Here is an 18,471-nt window from a genome sequence, read left to right as displayed (position 1 = left end):
AGGAGGCGAATAACTACAAAGAAAACGACTGGTAAAAGGTGGATAAATAGGAATATAAAGGCCCGTATACACTTTTGCTAAGGAAGCTTCCCATCATCTTTTCCTAAGCGATTTATTTTCTTTATTCCAGGTTATTGTTCTATTGTCTGTTACAGAATTTCTTCTCACGTAGCGATAGTCTATATGAATAACGTTCAAGAGGATATTAACCTGCCATATGCAGAATTCAGTCGCCTAGTAGGTATTAGTGACCTTCCAACACTAAAAAAACAATACGAGCCAAAGAGGTAATGGGTGGGTTGATCTTTCTCCCCCTACACAAGGGTACAGCCAGTATCAAGCCACACCGTGAAGCCTCTGAGATGCAGCGGAGTGGCGAAGCCTTAATGTGTCTCTCACATCGCTATGCCACAGTAGGAGTTCGGTTCCCTTGAGATTGGTCACGAAATATCGCGAAGAAAATTACGCCGATCGTCTTGTCATATATTTACTGCAATACGGCAGCCTAGCCGCGGGGCATCACACCTCTCGGGAAGCAATACTTCATTGAATCAAACCAGGATATATGAATTACATTATAATATTGTTAATATCTGAGGATTTTCTTAGCGCAGAGAAATTGGAGCAACATTACTAAGCATATTTCTCGATCATCATCAGCATCTTCAGTTACTGTGTTTTGGTATTAATTATTACCGTCTCTACAGATCTTCATAACCCCATCAATAGGGATAATTAATTTTTTTCTTTCTTAAAGCGATTGTTTCACACTTGCAAAGAGTATTTAGTTTTTTGTGGGCTAAATACATATATCTGTAGCCCCTTCACTACTATGGGTGTCCTTTAAGCTGAGTAAAATAGTCTGACGATACGTACAACAAAATACAAAAGACGTCCTGGGATTGAATAAGTTAACTTCGTCCAGAGCCTGGATTTAAGGTCTACCAATTTCAGAGTACATCCGTGCACATTAACCCCTTAGCCGCTTTGTAACAACTTTGTGTTTTATTCATGTTGACACCACACGAATAAATTCATCTCTGGTAAATCCACTGTAGCAACATGGTTAAGTACTATTGCCATCAGCGTTGTCAACATGAGTTGGCCCCTTCAATCATAGCACATGTTTTATACTTTATTCATCCTACAATGAGCCAAGTTTACTCTACTTTGAGAATATCTCGTGTGGTGAAGCGGTAAATGAAAACTATATCCAACCTCTCCCGTTCCAAAAGTATCTAAAGCTGAACAATATCGTCTGGAGGGAGCAACAGTAAAACATAAAGCAACGTGACCATACTGAAAGGTTATCTTTTTATATTATTGCAGCAGAAACTACTGTACATCACATATACTTAGATTCGAGTTAGAAAATAAAATGAAGGTAATTGAAAAGAGGAAAAAAAAAAAGGGAGGTTTGGAGGCGTCACTCGGAACCTGGTGCCCCAGCATGAGGATCGAGCCAGTACCAACCGTTGTTGTTGTTGTTGTTGTTTGATATTTACCCACACTTGGTGGGACACGGGCAAACTAAGAGCCCGTCAGAGAGAAGCCTTAAAAAAAAAAAAAAAAAAAAAAAAAAAAATGCAGGATCAATGCCTGAGAGAATTACCAACACTTGTCTTCTCATTCGCTCATCCACACACACGTAATATATATAATTTAGATTAATATATATTTTTAAAAGTAGGAGGACAGATACTAATTTCATAAACTGGCACACTATCAAACAAGTCATTTCAATATTGCATTAAAGTGTGTAGCGGCAAGAATATACTACAAAACGACGTCAGTGTATTGAAGGTGTTAAGGGAGTGGCAGCGTGGTTGGTACTGGCTCGATCCTCATGCTGGGGCACCGGGTTCCGAGTGACGCCTCCAAACCTCCCTTTTTTTTTTTTTTTTTCCTCTTTTCAATTACCTTCATTTTATTTTCTAACTCGAATCTAAGTATATGTGATGTACAGTAGTTTCTGCTGCAATAATATAAAAAGATAACCTTTCAGTATGGTCACGTTGCTTTATGTTTTACTGTTGCTCCCTCCAGACGATATTGTTCAGCTTTAGATACTTTTGGAACGGGAGAGGTTGGATATAGTCTTCATTTACCGCTTCACCACACGAGATATTCTCAAAGTAGAGTAAACTTGGTTCATTGTAGGATGAATAATGTATAAAAGATGTGCTATGATTGAAGGGGCCAACTCATGTTGACAACGCTGATGGCAATAGTACTTAACCATGTTGCTACAGTGGATTTACCAGAGATGAATTTATTCGTGTGGTGTCAACATGAATAAAATACAAAGTTGTTACAAAGCGGCTAAGGGGTTAATGTGCACGGATGTACTCTGAAATTGGTAGACCTTAATTCCAGGCTCTGGACGAAGTTAACTTATTCAATCCCAGGACGTCTTTTGTATTTTGTTGTACGTATCGTCAGACTATTTTACTCAGCTTAAAGGACACCCATAGTAGTGAAGGGGCTACAGATATATGTATTTAGCCCACAAAAAACTAAATACTCTTTGCAAGTGTGAAACAATCGCTTTAAGAAAGAAAAAATTAATTATCCCTATTGATGGGGTTATGAAGATCTGTAGAGACGGTAATAATTAATATCAAAACACAGTAACTGAAGATGCTTATGATGAACGAGAAATATTCTTAATAACGTTGCTCCAATTTCTCTGCGCTAAGAAAATCCTCAGATATTAACAATATTATAATGTAATTCATATATCCTGGTTTGATTCAATGAAGTATTGCTTCCCGAGAGGTGTGATGCCCCGCGGCTAGGCTGCCGTATTGCAGTAAATATATGACAAGACGATCGGCGTAATTTTCTTCGCGATATTTCGTGACCAATCTCAAAGGAACCGAACTCCTACTGTGGCATAGCGATGTGAGAGACACATTAAGGCTTCGCCACTCCGCTGCATCTCAGAGGCTTCACGGTGTGGCTTGATACTGGCAGTACCCTTGTGTAGGGGGAGAAAGATCAACCCACCCATTACCTCTTTGGCTCGTATTGTTTTTTTAGTGTTGGAAGGTCACTAATACCTACTAGGCGACTGAATTCTGGATATGGCAGGTTAATATCCTCTTGAACGTTATTCATATAGACTATCGCTACGTGAGAAGAAATTCTGTAACAGACAATAGAACAATAACCTGGAATAAACAAAATAAATCGCTTAGGAAAAGATGATGGGAAGCTTCCTTAGCAAAAGTGTATACGGGCCTTTATATTCCTATTTATCCACCTTTTACCAGTCGTTTTCCTTGTAGTTATTCGCCTCCTTCTCTTCCTCCTCCTTCTCCTCCTCCTCCTCCTTCTTCATCATCATTATCATCAACATTATCATTTTTTTTTTTTTAATTTGTTGTTGTTGTTGTTGTTGTTGTTCTTCTTCTTCTTCTTCAGCTTTTTGTTCTCCTCCTCCTCGTCATCATCATCATCATCATCCACATCCTCACCTTCATCCTCTTCCTCCCTCTCCACATTTTCCTACTCCTCCTTTTTCATCATCATCTTCTTCTTCTTCTCTCATATAATTCTCTTTCACTTGATATCATTTTCTAACTGTACTGTATATCAGACATACACTACATTAATCCCTTCTCCTTCAGTCCTGCGTTTTAATGTTATTTTTGACGACCTAGTTTATCATCTGCGTGTTTGTTTATTTGTGTTTGTTTGCTCGTTGTGATGCTGGTCAGCCCTGATATGTGCGATTTCACTTTTATATACTGTTTATGTATTTTTGTACTGAAGTTGTGTGTGTGTGTGTGTGTGTGTGTGTGTGTGTGTGTGTGTGTGTGTGTGTGTGTGTGTGTGTGTGTGTGTGTGTGTGTGTGTGCTTTGGTTTGTACATAGCCTAACTTCTCAAGGAAATTGTTTGTGTGGAGTTGTGTTTTTATGCTGCTTAGTAAGACTAGGGACATTAATACATAAAATCATTTTTTGCTAAGACCACATCGTCTCCTAGAAAACGGCACGCAACAGTCGAATTTACTTCCTTATTCACAGTTGCACTACCGTGTGAACAGGACCAATGTTTGGCATTTGCCGTACTATACTCCGGCCACTATAACTTGGCACAAAATTGCCATCTCCATCTTGAATGCTACGGTTTCAGTACATGTCTTAGGAGTAGCCTATGGTCCTTCTCGTGAAAAAGTCTTATTGACAAGATGTCGAACCATATTATTGTCTTATTCTGCAATTGTTTTACGAGAAATGAGCTTCAAAAGAAAGAAAATCTTGGCCAAGTTGAGGTGGAGGAACAATGCAAAGGTAAAGATTTCATAAGAGGTGATAAAACATTATTTCATCTTAATTTCTTTAGGCTGTTGTTGTGTATTAAATGTTATTATTGTTGCCATCAGACAAGTGTTTTCAGCTCAGGCAGAGAAATCATCCTGGCAAGAGGAGTGGTTAATCAATGTTGTTTGTAACGCCTCACCACAAACGATTTCACTGTAGTCAACAAAATCCTCTTGATGTACCGAAAAAAAAAAAAAAAAAAAATCCTTCATTGGATTAAAGCCTTCAACCTGATGACGTTTTTTACATTTCACCATACGATAGGAAATTTCCACCTGTAATGGTTAGATATGGCCTCAACCCCTTTAGTGTAGAACCTATTCCCTGAGCTAAAGGAAATCGTCTATTGCCAGCAACAACAATAAAAAAAAAATACGTCTTAGGAGTGAAGGAGTTAACCCATTCAATGCGCTGACGTATTTCTTAGTTCATTGTTGGTATCTCTGAGTGATTTTATTCAGGCTACCAGAGACTATTTCAAGAGAAAGCCTTACATACAGGCATCAACCTTTTCCCTGCCAGGGTCTCTTCCAGTTTGAAAAGACTCGTCGGCAAAAAACAACAGTTAACTAAAATGGACGTGAGAATATTGAAGGTGTTGAGGGAGCGGCAGTGGACTTAGTACGCGCTCTGCCCTGAAGCTGGGGCACCGGGTTCGACTGATCACATCCTTCTCCCTTTTACTTTCTCGTCTTTCACCTTTTTATCGTCTCTGCATAATTAGTCATAGAAGGAATTATCTGGTGTCAGCTGCAGTGACATACAACGTTCCTAACCCTTTGGATCCTGGGACGTATATAGGAGTTTGTTTTGGTAGCTTCAGTCGATTTTATTTTGCCCTTGAGAGACTTTTCTGACAAGAGGGATTAGATACAGCCTTCAGTAACCTCCTTACAAGAGATCGTCCATGAGTTGAATAAAATAAATTGGAGGAAGCAATAAAAATACAATAAAAAGAGATCGCCGTACTGAAGGGGTTAATTTTAGTTAACAACGCTGATTGAGATAGTTTTTAACCCCTTCAGCCTGAGGACGTAATTTTAAACTTATTCTTATCGTGGCCAGATTAATTTCTTCAGGTTTGGAGAGATTTGCCAAACTGGAGGGGTCAGATATAGCCTTCATTAACCCTTCCCTGACATAAATAAAATCGTCTGGAGGCAGCAACAGTCAAACAGTAAACTAAGTAGCCATAGTGAAGGTGTTAAGGGAGTGTCGGCGGGGTAAGTACATGCTGTCAAATATACAATATAAATACGCCATCGGGTTGAAAGGGTTAATAATATCACCTTTTGGGAATTTAATCTTGCTGCCTCCACACGATTTTGTTGACTCTGAAAAAACCATTTGTAGTGACGGGGTTAAAAACAATATCCATAAACGCTTTGGAAACCTGACCTGCTTCCTATAACCCCTGCCACCTCATCATTATCTCTCTTTCTCTCTCTCTCTCTCTCTCTCTGTCTCACACACACACACAGACACACACACACACACACACACACACACACACACACACACACACACACACACACACACACACACACACACACACATACACGCACACACACACACACACACACACACACACACACACACACACACACACACACACACACACACACACACACACACACACGTAACCCATACAATCCACTGTTGTTTTTTCTGCTTAATTTTTCGTATCTCAAGGCACATTTTTTTTATATATATATAATTTAGATTAATATATATTTTTAAAAGTAGGAGGACAGATACTAATTTCATAAACTAGCACACTATCAAACAAGTCATTTCAATATTGCATTAAAGTGTGTAGCGGCAAGAATATACTACAAAACGACGTCAGTGTATTGAAGGTGTTAAGGGAGTGGCAGCGTGGTTGGTACTGGCTCGATCCTCATGCTGGGGCACCGGGTTCCGAGTGACGCCTCCAAACCTCCCTTTTTTTTTTTTTTTTTTTTTTTTTCCTCTTTTCAATTACCTTCATTTTATTTTCTAACTCGAATCTAAGTATATGTGATGTACAGTAGTTTCTGCTGCAATAATATAAAAAGATAACCTTTCAGTATGGTCACGTTGCTTTATGTTTTACTGTTGCTCCCTCCAGACGATATTGTTCAGCTTTAGATACTTTTGGAACGGGAGAGGTTGGATATAGTCTTCATTTACCGCTTCACCACACGAGATATTCTCAAAGTAGAGTAAACTTGGCTCATTGTAGGATGAATAAAGTATAAAAGATGTGCTATGATTGAAGGGGCCAACTCATGTTGACAACGCTGATGGCAATAGTACTTAACCATGTTGCTACAGTGGATTTACCAGAGATGAATTTATTCGTGTGGTGTCAACATGAATAAAATACAAAGTTGTTACAAAGCGGCTAAGGGGTTAATGTGCACGGATGTACTCTGAAATTGGTAGACCTTAATTCCAGGCTCTGGACGAAGTTAACTTATTCAATCCCAGGACGTCTTTTGTATTTTGTTGTACGTATCGTCAGACTATTTTACTCAGCTTAAAGGACACCCATAGTAGTGAAGGGGCTACAGATATATGTATTTAGCCCACAAAAAACTAAATACTCTTTGCAAGTGTGAAACAATCGCTTTAAGAAAGAAAAAATTAATTATCCCTATTGATGGGGTTATGAAGATCTGTAGAGACGGTAATAATTAATATCAAAACACAGTAACTGAAGATGCTGATGATGATCGAGAAATATTCTTAATAACGTTGCTCCAATTTCTCTGCGCTAAGAAAATCCTCAGATATTAACAATATTATAATGTAATTCATATATCCTGGTTTGATTCAATGAAGTATTGCTTCCCGAGAGGTGTGATGCCCCGCGGCTAGGCTGCCGTATTGCAGTAAATATATGACAAGACGATCGGCGTAATTTTCTTCGCGATATTTCGTGACCAATCTCAAAGGAACCGAACTCCTACTGTGGCATAGCGATGTGAGAGACACATTAAGGCTTCGCCACTCCGCTGCATCTCAGAGGCTTCACGGTGTGGCTTGATACTGGCAGTACCCTTGTGTAGGGGGAGAAAGATCAACCCACCCATTACCTCTTTGGCTCGTATTGTTTTTTTTAGTGTTGGAAGGTCACTAATACCTACTAGGCGACTGAATTCTGGATATGGCAGGTTAATATCCTCTTGAACGTTATTCATATAGACTATCGCTACGTGAGAAGAAATTCTGTAACAGACAATAGAACAATAACCTGGAATAAACAAAATAAATCGCTTAGGAAAAGATGATGGGAAGCTTCCTTAGCAAAAGTGTATACGGGCCTTTATATTCCTATTTATCCACCTTTTACCAGTCGTTTTCCTTGTAGTTATTCGCCTCCTTCTCTTCCTCCTCCTTCTCCTCCTCCTCCTCCTTCTTCATCATCATCATTATCATCAACATTATCCTTTTCTTTTCTTTTTTTAATTTGTTGTTGTTGTTGTTGTTGTTGTTCTTCTTCTTCTTCTTCAGCTTTTTGTTCTCCTCCTCCTCGTCATCATCATCATCATCATCATCCACATCCTCACCTTCATCCTCCTCCTCCCTCTCCACATCTTCCTACTCCTCCTTTTTCATCATCATCTTCTTCTTCTTCTTCTCTCATATAATTCTCTTTCACTTGATATCATTTTCTAACTGTACTGTATATCAGACATACACTACATTAATCCCTTCTCCTTCAGTCCTGCGTTTTAATGTTATTTTTGACGACCTAGTTTATCATCTGCGTGTTTGTTTATTTGTGTTTGTTTGCTCGTTGTGATGCTGGTCAGCCCTGATATGTGCGATTTCACTTTTATATACTGTTTATGTATTTTTGTACTGAAGTTGTGTGTGTGTGTGTGTGTGTGTGTGTGTGTGTGTGTGTGTGTGTGTGTGTGTGTGTGTGTGTGTGCTTTGGTTTGTACATAGCCTAACTTCTCACAAGGAAATTGTTTGTGTGGAGTTGTGTTTTTATGCTGCTTAGTAAGACTAGGGACATTAATACATAAAATCATTTTTTGCTAAGTCCACATCGTCTCCTAGAAAACGGCACGCAACAGTCGAATTTACTTCCTTATTCACAGTTGCACTACCGTGTGAACAGGACCAATGTTTGGCATTTGCCGTACTATACTCCGGCCACTTTAACTTGGCACAAAATTGCCATCTCCATCTTGAATGCTACGCTTTCAGTACCGTATGTCTTAGGAGTAGTCTATGGTCCTTCTCGTGAGAAAGCCTTATTGACAAGATGTCGAACCATATTATTGTCTTATTCTGCAATTGCTTTACGAGAAATGAGCTTCAAAAGAAAGAAAATCTTGGCCAAGTTGAGGTGGAGGAACAATGCAAAGGTAAAGATTTCATAAGAGGTGATAAAACATTATTTCATCTTAATTTCTTCAGGCTGGTGTTGTGTATTAAATGTTATTATTGTTGCCATCAGACAAGTGTTTTCAGCTCAGGCAGAGAAATCATCCTGGCAAGAGGAGTGGTTAATCAATGTTGTTTGTCACGCCGTCACCACAAACGATTTCACTGTAGTCAACAAAATCCTCTTGATGTACCGAAAAAAAAAAAATCCTTCATTGGATTAAAGCCTTCAACCTGATGACGTTTTTTACATTTCACCATACGATAGGAAATTTCCACCTGTAATGGTTAGATATGGCCTCATTAACCCCTTTAGTGTAGAACCTATTCCCTGAGCTAAAGGAAATCGTCTATTGCCAGCAACAACAATAAAAAAAAAAATACGTCTTAGGAGTGAAGGAGTTAACCCATTCAATGCGCTGACGTATTTCTTAGTTCATTGTTGGTATCTCTGAGTGATTTTATTCAGGTTACCAGAGACTATTTCAACAGAAAGCCTTACATACAGGCATCAACCTTTTCCCTGCCAGGGTCTCTCCCAGTTTGAAAAGACTCGTCGGAAAAAAACAACAGTTAACTAAAATGGACGTGAGAATATTGAAGGTGTTGAGGGAGCGGCAGTGGACTTAGTACGCGCTCTGCCCTGAAGCTGGGGCACCGGGTTCGACTGATCACATCCTTCTCCCTTTTACTTTCTCGTCTTTCACCTTTTTATCGTCTCTGCATAATTAGTCATAGAAGGAATTATCTGGTGTCAGCTGCAGTGACATACAACGTTCCTAACCCTTTGGATCCTGGGACGTATATAGGAGTTTGTTTTGGTAGCTTCAGTCGATTTTATTTTGCCCTTGAGAGACTTTTCTGACAAGAGGGATTAGATACAGCCTTCAGTAACCTCCTTACAAGAGATCGTCCATGAGTTGAATAAAATAAATTGGAGGAAGCAATAAAAATACAATAAAAAGAGATCGCCGTACTGAAGGGGTTAATTTTAGTTAACAACGCTGATTGAGATAGTTTTTAACCCCTTCAGCCTGAGGACGTAATTTTAAACTTATTCTTATCGTGGCCAGATTAATTTCTTCAGGTTTGGAGAGATTTGCCAAACTGGAGGGGTCAGATATAGCCTTCATTAACCCTTCCCTGACATAAATAAAATCGTCTGGAGGCAGCAACAGTCAAACAGTAAACTAAGTAGCCATAGTGAAGGTGTTAAGGGAGTGTCGGCGGGGTAAGTACATGCTGTCAAATATACAATATAAATACGCCATCGGGTTGAAAGGGTTAATAATATCACCTTTTGGGAATTTAATCTTGCTGCCTCCACACGATTTTGTTGACTCTGAAAAAACCATTTGTAGTGACGGGGTTAAAAACAATATCCATAAACGCTTTGGAAACCTGACCTGCTTCCTATAACCCCTGCCACCTCATCATTATCTCTCTCTCTCTCTCTCTCTCTCTCTCTCTGTCTCTCACACACACACACACACACACACACACACACACACACACACGCACACACACACACACACACACACACACACACACACACACACACACACACACACACACACACACACACACACACACACACACACACACACACACACACACACACACGTAACCCATACAATCCACTGTTGTTTTTTCTGCTTAATTTTTCGTATCTCAAGGCACATTTTTTTTATATATATAATTTAGATTAATATATATTTTTAAAAGTAGGAGGACAGATACTAATTTCATAAACTAGCACACTATCAAACAAGTCATTTCAATATTGCATTAAAGTGTGTAGCGGCAAGAATATACTACAAAACGACGTCAGTGTATTGAAGGTGTTAAGGGAGTGGCAGCGTGGTTGGTACTGGCTCGATCCTCATGCTGGGGCACCGGGTTCCGAGTGACGCCTCCAAACCTCCCTTTTTTTTTTTTTTTTTTTTTCCTCTTTTCAATTACCTTCATTTTATTTTCTATCTCGAATCTAAGTATATGTGATGTACAGTAGTTTCTGCTGCAATAATATATAAAGATAACCTTTCAGTATGGTCACGTTGCTTTATGTTTTACTGTTGCTCCCTCCAGACGATATTGTTCAGCTTTAGATACTTTTGGAACGGGAGAGGTTGGATATAGTCTTCATTTACCGCTTCACCACACGAGATATTCTCAAAGTAGAGTAAACTTGGCTCATTGTAGGATGAATAAAGTATAAAAGATGTGCTATGATTGAAGGGGCCAACTCATGTTGACAACGCTGATGGCAATAGTACTTAACCATGTTGCTACAGTGGATTTACCAGAGATGAATTTATTCGTGTGGTGTCAACATGAATAAAATACAAAGTTGTTACAAAGCGGCTAAGGGGTTAATGTGCACGGATGTACTCTGAAATTGGTAGACCTTAATTCCAGGCTCTGGACGAAGTTAACTTATTCAATCCCAGGACGTCTTTTGTATTTTGTTGTACGTATCGTCAGACTATTTTACTCAGCTTAAAGGACACCCATAGTAGTGAAGGGGCTACAGATATATGTATTTAGCCCACAAAAAACTAAATACTCTTTGCAAGTGTGAAACAATCGCTTTAAGAAAGAAAAAAATTAATTATCCCTATTGATGGGGTTATGAAGATCTGTAGAGACGGTAATAATTAATATCAAAACACAGTAACTGAAGATGCTGATGATGATCGAGAAATATTCTTAATAATGTTGCTCCAATTTCTCTGCGCTAAGAAAATCCTCAGATATTAACAATATTATAATGTAATTCATATATCCTGGTTTGATTCAATGAAGTATTGCTTCCCGAGAGGTGTGATGCCCCGCGGCTAGGCTGCCGTATTGCAGTAAATATATGACAAGACGATCGGCGTAATTTTCTTCGCGATATTTCGTGACCAATCTCAAGGGAACCGAACTCCTACTGTGGCATAGCGATGTGAGAGACACATTAAGGCTTCGCCACTCCGCTGCATCTCAGAGGCTTCACGGTGTGGCTTGATACTGGCTGTACCCTTGTGTAGGGGGAGAAAGATCAACCCACCCATTACCTCTTTGGCTCGTATTGTTTTTTTAGTGTTGGAAGGTCACTAATACCTACTAGGCGACTGAATTCTGGATATGGCAGGTTAATATCCTCTTGAACGTTATTCATATAGACTATCGCTACGTGAGAAGAAATTCTGTAACAGACAATAGAACAATAACCTGGAATAAACAAAATAAATCGCTTAGGAAAAGATGATGGGAAGCTTCCTTAGCAAAAGTGTATACGGGCCTTTATATTCCTATTTATCCATCTTTTACCAGTCGTTTTCCTTGTAGTTATTCGCCTCCTTCTCTTCCTCCTCCTTCTCCTCCTCCTCCTCCTTCTTCATCATCATCATTATCATCAACATTATCCTTTTCTTTTCTTTTTTTTAATTTGTTGTTGTTGTTGTTGTTGTTCTTCTTCTTCTTCTTCTTCTTCTTCTTCTTCTGCTTTTTGTTCTCCTCCTCCTCGTCATCATCATCATCATCATCATCCACATCCTCACCTTCATCCTCCTCCTCCCTCTCCACATCTTCCTACTCCTCCTTTTTCATCATCATCTTCTTCTCTCATATAATTCTCTTTCACTTGATATCATTTTCTAACTGTACTGTATATCAGACATACACTACATTAATCCCTTCTCCTTCAGTCCTGCGTTTTAATGTTATTTTTGACCACCTAGTTTATCATCTGCGTGTTTGTTTATTTGTGTTTGTTTGCTCGTTGTGATGCTGGTCAGCCCTGATATGTGCGATTTCACTTTTATATACTGTTTATGTATTTTTGTACTGAAGTTGTGTGTGTGTGTGTGTGTGTGTGTGTGTGTGTGTGTGTGTGTGTGTGTGTGTGTGTGTGTGTGTGTGTGTGTGTGTGTGTTTTGGTTTGTACAAAGCCTAACTTCTCACAAGGAAATTGTTTGTGTGGAGTTGTGTTTTTAAGCTGCTTAGTAAGACTAGGGACATTAAGACATAAAATCAGTGTTTGCTAAGTCCACATCGTCTCCTGGAAAACGGCACGCAACAGTCGAATTTACTTCCTTATTCACAGTTGCACTGCTGTGAGCACAGGACCAATGTGGGGAATTTGCCGTACTATACTCCGGCCACTTTAACTTGGCGCAAAATTGCCATCTCCATCTTGAATGCTACGCTTTCAGTACCGTATGTCTTAGGAGTAGTCTGTGGTCCTTCTCGTGAGAAAGCCTTTTTGACAAGATGTCGAACCATATTATTGCCTTATTCTGCAATTGCTTTACGAGAAATGAGCTTCAAAAGAAAGAAAATCTTGGCCAAGTTGAGGTGGAGGAACTATGCAAAGGTAAAGGTTTCATAAGAGGTGATAAAACATTATTTCATCTTAATTTCTTCAGGCTGGTGTTGTGTATTAAATGTTATTATTGTTGCCATCAGACAAGTGTTTTCAGCTCAGGCAGAGAAATCATCCTGGCAAGAGGAGTGGTTAATCAATGTTGTTTGTCACGCCGTCACTATAAACTATTTCACTGTAGTCAACAAAATCCTCTTGATGTACCGAAAAAAAAAAAAAAAAATCCTTCATTGGATTAAAGCCTTCAACCTGATGACGTTTTTTACATTTCACCATACGATAGGAAATTTCCACCTGTAATGGTTAGATATGGCCTCATTAACCCCTTTAGTGTAGAACCTATTCCCTGAGCTAAAGGAAATCGTCTATTGCCAGCAACAACAATAAAAAAAAAAATACGTCTTAGGAGTGAAGGAGTTAACCCATTCAATGCGCTGACGTATTTCTTAGTTCATTGTTGGTATCTCTGAGTGATTTTATTCAGGTTACCAGAGACTATTTCAACAGAAAGCCTTACATACAGGCATCAACCTTTTCCCTGCCAGGGTCTCTCCCAGTTTGAAAAGACTCGTCGGAAAAAAACAACAGTTAACTAAAATGGACGTGAGAATATTGAAGGTGTTGAGGGAGCGGCAGTGGACTTAGTACGCGCTCTGCCCTGAAGCTGGGGCACCGGGTTCGACTGATCACATCCTTCTCCCTTTTACTTTCTCGTCTTTCACCTTTTTATCGTCTCTGCATAATTAGTCATAGAAGGAATTATCTGGTGTCAGCTGCAGTGACATACAACGTTCCTAACCCTTTGGATCCTGGGACGTATATAGGAGTTTGTTTTGGTAGCTTCAGTCGATTTTATTTTGCCCTTGAGAGACTTTTCTGACAAGAGGGATTAGATACAGCCTTCAGTAACCTCCTTACAAGAGATCGTCCATGAGTTGAATAAAATAAATTGGAGGAAGCAATAAAAATACAATAAAAAGAGATCGCCGTACTGAAGGGGTTAATTTTAGTTAACAACGCTGATTGAGATAGTTTTTAACCCCTTCAGCCTGAGGACGTAATTTTAAACTTATTCTTATCGTGGCCAGATTAATTTCTTCAGGTTTGGAGAGATTTGCCAAACTGGAGGGGTCAGATATAGCCTTCATTAACCCTTCCCTGACATAAATAAAATCGTCTGGAGGCAGCAACAGTCAAACAGTAAACTAAGTAGCCATAGTGAAGGTGTTAAGGGAGTGTCGGCGGGGTAAGTACATGCTGTCAAATATACAATATAAATACGCCATCGGGTTGAAAGGGTTAATAATATCACCTTTTGGGAATTTAATCTTGCTGCCTCCACACGATTTTGTTGACTCTGAAAAAACCATTTGTAGTGACGGGGTTAAAAACAATATCCATAAACGCTTTGGAAACCTGACCTGCTTCCTATAACCCCTGCCACCTCATCATTATCTCTCTCTCTCTCTCTCTCTCTCTCTCTCTCTCTCACACACACACACACACACACACACACACACACACACACACACACACACACACACACGCACACACACACACACACACACACACACACACACACACACACACACACACACACACACACACACACACACACACACACACACACACACACACACACACACACACGTAACCCATACAATCCACTGTTGTTTTTTCTGCTTAATTTTTCGTATCTCAAGGCACATTTTTTTTTATATATATAATTTAGATTAATATATATTTTTAAAAGTAGGAGGACAGATACTAATTTCATAAACTAGCACACTATCAAACAAGTCATTTCAATATTGCATTAAAGTGTGTAGCGGCAAGAATATACTACAAAACGACGTCAGTGTATTGAAGGTGTTAAGGGAGTGGCAGCGTGGTTGGTACTGGCTCGATCCTCATGCTGGGGCACCGGGTTCCGAGTGACGCCTCTAAACCTCCCTTTTTTTTTTTTTTTTTTTTTTCCTCTTTTCAATTACCTTCATTTTATTTTCTATCTCGAATCTAAGTATATGTGATGTACAGTAGTTTCTGCTGCAATAATATATAAAGATAACCTTTCAGTATGGTCACGTTGCTTTGTTTTACTGTTGCTCCCTCCAGACGATATTGTTCAGCTTTAGATACTTTTGGAACGGGAGAGGTTGGATATAGTCTTCATTTACCGCTTCACCACACGAGATATTCTCAAAGTAGAGTAAACTTGGCTCATTGTAGGATGAATAAAGTATAAAAGATGTGCTATGATTGAAGGGGCCAACTCATGTTGACAACGCTGATGGCAATAGTACTTAACCATGTTGCTACAGTGGATTTACCAGAGATGAATTTATTCGTGTGGTGTCAACATGAATAAAATACAAAGTTGTTACAAAGCGGCTAAGGGGTTAATGTGCACGGATGTACTCTGAAATTGGTAGACCTTAATTCCAGGCTCTGGACGAAGTTAACTTATTCAATCCCAGGACGTCTTTTGTATTTTGTTGTACGTATCGTCAGACTATTTTACTCAGCTTAAAGGACACCCATAGTAGTGAAGGGGCTACAGATATATGTATTTAGCCCACAAAAAACTAAATACTCTTTGCAAGTGTGAAACAATCGCTTTAAGAAAGAAAAAAATTAATTATCCCTATTGATGGGGTTATGAAGATCTGTAGAGACGGTAATAATTAATATCAAAACACAGTAACTGAAGATGCTGATGATGATCGAGAAATATTCTTAATAATGTTGCTCCAATTTCTCTGCGCTAAGAAAATCCTCAGATATTAACAATATTATAATGTAATTCATATATCCTGGTTTGATTCAATGAAGTATTGCTTCCCGAGAGGTGTGATGCCCCGCGGCTAGGCTGCCGTATTGCAGTAAATATATGACAAGACGATCGGCGTAATTTTCTTCGCGATATTTCGTGACCAATCTCAAGGGAACCGAACTCCTACTGTGGCATAGCGATGTGAGAGACACATTAAGGCTTCGCCACTCCGCTGCATCTCAGAGGCTTCACGGTGTGGCTTGATACTGGCTGTACCCTTGTGTAGGGGGAGAAAGATCAACCCACCCATTACCTCTTTGGCTCGTATTGTTTTTTTAGTGTTGGAAGGTCACTAATACCTACTAGGCGACTGAATTCTGGATATGGCAGGTTAATATCCTCTTGAACGTTATTCATATAGACTATCGCTACGTGAGAAGAAATTCTGTAACAGACAATAGAACAATAACCTGGAATAAACAAAATAAATCGCTTAGGAAAAGATGATGGGAAGCTTCCTTAGCAAAAGTGTATACGGGCCTTTATATTCCTATTTATCCATCTTTTACCAGTCGTTTTCCTTGTAGTTATTCGCCTCCTTCTCTTCCTCCTCCTTCTCCTCCTCCTCCTCCTTCTTCATCATCATCATTATCATCAACATTATCCTTTTCTTTTCTTTTTTTTAATTTGTTGTTGTTGTTGTTGTTGTTGTTGTTGTTCTTCTTCTTCTTCTTCTTCTTCTTCTGCTTTTTGTTCTCCTCCTCCTCGTCATCATCATCATCATCATCATCCACATCCTCACCTTCATCCTCCTCCTCCCTCTCCACATCTTCCTACTCCTCCTTTTTCATCATCATCTTTTTCTTCTTCTCTCATATAATTCTCTTTCACTTGATATCATTTTCTAACTGTACTGTATATCAGACATACACTACATTAATCCCTTCTCCTTCAGTCCTGCGTTTTAATGTTATTTTTGACCACCTAGTTTATCATCTGCGTGTTTGTTTATTTGTGTTTGTTTGCTCGTTGTGATGCTGGTCAGCTCTGATATGTGCGATTTCACTTTTATATACTGTTTATGTATTTTTGTACTGAAGTTGTGTGTGTGTGTGTGTGTGTGTGTGTGTGTGTGTGTGTGTGTGTGTGTGTTTTGGTTTGTACAAAGCCTAACTTCTCACAAGGAAATTGTTTGTGTGGAGTTGTGTTTTTAAGCTGCTTAGTAAGACTAGGGACATTAAGACATAAAATCAGTGTTTGCTAAGTCCACATCGTCTCCTGGAAAACGGCACGCAACAGTCGAATTTACTTCCTTATTCACAGTTGCACTGCTGTGAGCACAGGACCAATGTGGGGAATTTGCCGTACTATACTCCGGCCACTTTAACTTGGCGCAAAATTGCCATCTCCATCTTGAATGCTACGCTTTCAGTACCGTATGTCTTAGGAGTAGTCTGTGGTCCTTCTCGTGAGAAAGCCTTTTTGACAAGATGTCGAACCATATTATTGCCTTATTCTGCAATTGCTTTACGAGAAATGAGCTTCAAAAGAAAGAAAATCTTGGCCAAGTTGAGGTGGAGGAACTATGCAAAGGTAAAGGTTTCATAAGAGGTGATAAAACATTATTTCATCTTAATTTCTTCAGGCTGGTGTTGTGTATTAAATGTTATTATTGTTGCCATCAGACAAGTGTTTTCAGCTCAGGCAGAGAAATCATCCTGGCAAGAGGAGTGGTTAATCAATGTTGTTTGTCACGCCGTCACTATAAACTATTTCACTGTAGTCAACAAAATCCTCTTGATGTACCGAAAAAAAAAAAATCCTTCATTGGATTAAAGCCTTCAACCTGATGACGTTTTTTACATTTCACCATACGATAGGAAATTTCCACCTGTAATGGTTAGATATGGCCTCATTAACCCCTTTAGTGTAGAACCTATTCCCTGAGCTAAAGGAAATCGTCTATTGCCAGCAACAACAATAAAAAAAATACGTCTTAGGAGTGAAGGAGTTAACCCATTCAATGCGCTGACGTATTTCTTAGTTCATTGTTGGTATCTCTGAGTGATTTTATTCAGGTTACCAGAGACTATTTCAACAGAAAGCCTTACATACAGGCATCAACCTTTTCCCTGCCAGGGTCTCTCCCAGTTTGAAAAGACTCGTCGGAAAAAAACAACAGTTAACTAAAATGGACGTGAGAATATTGAAGGTGTTGAGGGAGCGGCAGTGGACTTAGTACGCGCTCTGCCCTGAAGCTGGGGCACCGGGTTCGACTGATCACATCCTTCTCCCTTTTACTTTCTCGTCTTTCACCTTTTTATCGTCTCTGCATAATTAGTCATAGAAGGAATTATCTGGTGTCAGCTGCAGTGACATACAACGTTCCTAACCCTTTGGATCCTGGGACGTATATAGGAGTTTGTTTTGGTAGCTTCAGTCGATTTTATTTTGCCCTTGAGAGACTTTTCTGACAAGAGGGATTAGATACAGCCTTCAGTAACCTCCTTACAAGAGATCGTCCATGAGTTGAATAAAATAAATTGGAGGAAGCAATAAAAATACAATAAAAAGAGATCGCCGTACTGAAGGGGTTAATTTTAGTTAACAACGCTGA

This window comes from Coenobita brevimanus, chromosome 45, assembly GCF_032717465.1.
Source record: "Coenobita brevimanus isolate Jiangsu-jjx chromosome 45, ASM3271746v2, whole genome shotgun sequence".
NCBI classification, from domain to species: domain Eukaryota; kingdom Metazoa; phylum Arthropoda; class Malacostraca; order Decapoda; family Coenobitidae; genus Coenobita; species Coenobita brevimanus.
This window is presented reverse-complemented; position numbering follows the sequence as displayed.